Source organism: Tupaia chinensis, unplaced genomic scaffold, assembly GCF_000334495.1.
Source record: "Tupaia chinensis unplaced genomic scaffold, TupChi_1.0 Scaffold143751_1, whole genome shotgun sequence".
Taxonomy (NCBI): domain Eukaryota; kingdom Metazoa; phylum Chordata; class Mammalia; order Scandentia; family Tupaiidae; genus Tupaia; species Tupaia belangeri.
Window position 1 is genome coordinate 6,492 of NW_006203600.1, and position 3,839 is coordinate 10,330.

A 3,839-nucleotide genomic window follows, 5' to 3' on the forward strand; every position below is an offset into this window, starting at 1 on the left:
GTCCTAGAGGAGCTCGCTCCAAAGTCTGGGCCCCAGCTCGGGAAGTTACAGGGGTTAGATAGTCTGAGTCACACATGTTGCTGACAAAGGAAACCAGGAAAGTCAGAACAGCCACAGAAGTTTCTATCCAGCTTGTAACATTTCCCTGCAGACAATTTACAAAGGTGGAACAGAAACACTTACTGTTTGTAAGAAGCTTGCAGCAAACAAGATCCTTGTTGACTCAGCCCTCCCCTCCTGGTCCTAGGACAGGGGTGGATGCTTAACAGTCCTCTGTGAGCAGAGGACAGAAAACAGTTAGTACAATACAGAAAGGACCCCCCTGACTTCTAACTGAAACTGCAGGGTCAGTTCCGAGGTACTTGGCAGCCTCAGTCCTTCTAGGCCCTAGACTGGGCAGGGGTCTTCAGGTGGATGGCTGGCTTAGGCCTGCCTTCCTGGCCCTACACTGGGCAGGGGAGACTTCAAGTAGAGAGTGGCTACTAAATAGTCCTGCTCTTTATCCTATGTGGAGAAGGACAGAAAAAAACATAGCAAAATGGAGGAAAACACCAACTACTTTTTTAGAAAAGAATTATTTATTTAATTTTATTTATTATTTTCCCTTTTTTCCTACCTTTTTAAAAATGTTATTTTATACATTTAATCACTGTGTATTGTTAGAGCATACCAAATTAATTTTTCCATCATGAATACACTGCATATTGGTCCAGTCAAAGACATTATCATAAACATTATAATCAACAGATCACTTTGTATTATGGGTCCCTTCAATGTTTTGCTACCTTCTTCTTCCCCTTGACTTCCTCCCTCTCTCACCCTTTCCATCCCAAATACTTCAAGCACTGAAACTGCAGGAGAGGGTTGGAGGTCTGTGGCAGGCTCAGTCCTGCCTTCCGGGCCCTCGGCTGGGCAGCAAGCTTCAGGTGCACGGTGGCTGCTTAATAGGCCCACTATTTCTTTTTTTTTTTTCTTTTTTTTTTTTTTTTGTTTTTTTTTTTTTTTTGTTTTTTTTTTTTTTTTTTTTTTTTTGAGAGGTTATTGCTATAAGGGTATGTGCACTCGCCAGAAAGACAGAGAGAGACAGAGACAGAAAGTGAGAAATCATGCTCCCCCGAGGGGGACAGACATGCCACAATCCATTCTCCTCTTGGGATTTTGGACATGCACCCACACACAGCTGGTGTGAGGTTCAAGCCGCCAGGTCTGGGACTCCAACTGTGGTTGACGATGTAGGAGTCCAACACGTTAACCATTACGCCACCTGCTGGCCCTAACCTACTATTTCTCTGACCCCAGTTGCAGGAGGACAGAAAACGTTAACAGAAGGAAAACCCCACCTAACTTCTTTTTTTTTTTTTTTTTGAGGGGGTTTTTTGCCAAAGGCCTTGCGCTCGCCAGACAGAGAGAGACAGGGAGACAGAAAGCGAGAAATCACCCCCAGGGGGGATGGCCACGCCGCAATCCCTTCTCCTCCATTCTCCACTTGGGATCTTGGGCATGCACGCATCCGTGCCCAGCGTGAGTTTAAGCCACCAGGTCCGGGACTCGAACTGCGGTCGACTACATGGGAGTCCAGCGACATAGCCATTACTGCTGTTCCCAACCCCACCTAACTTGTAACTCTGACACTGCAGGATCAGGTTGTCTGGCTCCTTCCTGCCCTTTGGACCTAGACAGGGCGGTGGTTTCCCATGCAGACTGGCTGCTTAATAGGCCTGCTATTACTCCCTCCTACATGGGAGCAGGACGGAAAAAGGTGAGCAGAAGTAGGAAAATCCCCTGTCCTCTAACTCTGAAATTCAGTGTCAAGTTAGAGATCCGGGACTGGCTCAATCCTGACTTCTGACCCTGAAACTGGGCAGGAGCCTTCAGGCAGAAAGTGACCGCTTTTTAGGCTTGCTGTTGTTCTGTCTTATGTGAGGGGAGGCAGAAAAATATACAAGGAAGGGAATCCTCACCCACTTCTAACTCTGAAAATGCAGGATCAGGTTGGAGCTCTGGGGCTCACCCAGCCTTGCCTTCTTGGCCCTAGACTGGGCAGTGGGCTTTGGCTGTACTGTATAAACCAACCATGGTAAAACCATTGTATTGGTTTTGTATTGGTTTTACAATGTGTATAGTCATCAATGATTTCTCTGATACTTTAAATGACAGAGATCTAGTTGAAAGCCCCAGTGACCTCTACCCTTAACAGAATAATTAAAATCAGCAGCTTTCATTTCCATTTTCATGAATACATACAAGATAAACCTGTATTTTACAATTAAAAACTTGGATAAGAAGTCAGGCCCTGAAGTATCTTTCCCCTAAGAAAAAAATTCTGATGTTAAACTTGTTTAAAAAAGAGGAGAGGTAGTATATAAATGTATTTCACTTAAACTGTTGAACCCCCGCACCACTTACATTATAAATGAAGCTGAACCTTCCACACACTAACATTACTTTGCTATTCAAGAGTTGATGGTGCAGTTTGAATCACGGTGGGATGAAGGAGTAGCTGGCGGCATCTCACTGTGTGTCGGACTAGCCCTTTTCCTGCCCTGCTTGTGGGAGCTTCAGCAGAATTCGAAGTGGCTGGCGGGAAGGCTGGGAAGGACTCCGGAAAGGCCAAGACAAAGGCGGTTTCCTACTCGCAGAGGGCTAGCTTGCAGGTCCCGCGGTGGACCATATGCATCGACACCTGAAATCTAGGACGACCAGCCATGGACGTGTGGGCGCGGCTGCTGCTGTGTACAGCACTGCGGTCCTGGAGTGCCTCACCACAGAGGTACCTGAACTGGCAGGAAATGCATCAAAAGACTTCAAGGTAAAGCGTACTGCTCCTCACCACTGGCACCTTGCTATTTGTGGAGATGAGGAATTGGACTCTCATCAAGGCTCCAATTGCTGGTGGTGGGTTATTCCACACATCCACGAATCTCTGAGTGGGAAGAGGGGGGGAGGTAGATTTTTTTTTCCTTTTTTTAAACATCTTTTTATTTTTAATTACATTTATTATCATTATTCTTCGACTTTGACCAGAGAGAAACAGACAGAGAGAAATGGAGAGTGAGAAAGCAAGCCACCAGGTCCAAGACTTGAACTATGGCCTGCCATGTGGGCGTCCGGCCCCTCAACCACCATACCACCTGCCAGCCCCAAAGCAGCTTTTTTTTTCTCCACTTTTCCAAACTTTATTAAAGAAAAAGAAATGGTTGTAGATCTCTGAATATCGTCAATTTAGGGGGATTTCTCCCTCAAAAATATGACATTTGATTTCCACACACATGCTGGGAGCGTACACGGTTCCAAACTGCACTAAGCAGGTGAGAGGCTGAGAGCCCAGCATTCATCTTCCGACTCTCCCCAGTCTGCGGTCTGTCTTTGGATCAGCAATAACTGCCTGAACAGCTACTATGGCTTCATTCATTTTCGTCTGTAGCTCTCTCAGCTCTTCTCTATGCAATAATGGCAGAATCTGAGCAGCTTCATTAAGAACTGCGTCTCCTGTATCAAAACCTAGAATGTTTGTCTAAAGCAGCAGGCAAGCCCTCTTTCGTTTGGTTTGCTTTAGCAACCGCATCCTGTGTCGGGTGGCCTGAACCAAAGTTCGAATTGCCTTGAGCCTTGCCAGGTAATCGTCAAGACGCTGGATCTGAAGGTTAGTCAAAGCCACTAGGCCAGCCTTGAAGTCAGGATTAGCCACATCCAAATTGATCAGTGGCTCAGCATTTTTAGTGGCATTGTCAGAATTTTTTGCATTATCAGGTGCTAGGTGCTTGAACTTTTCAGCATTATCTCCATATTCAAGTCTAACTGCTAACCCAAGAAGCCAGTCAATGGCTTCTTGTCCATCC

At 46.0% G+C, this 3,839-nt stretch overlaps 1 pseudogene; it reads right to left on the bottom strand.

Moving 5' to 3' along the window:
- Window positions 1-3,331: 3,331 nt before the first annotated feature.
- The window catches only part of LOC102486988 (RNA transcription, translation and transport factor protein pseudogene), a 1,063-nt pseudogene continuing 555 nt past the window's right edge, over window positions 3,332-3,839 (bottom strand).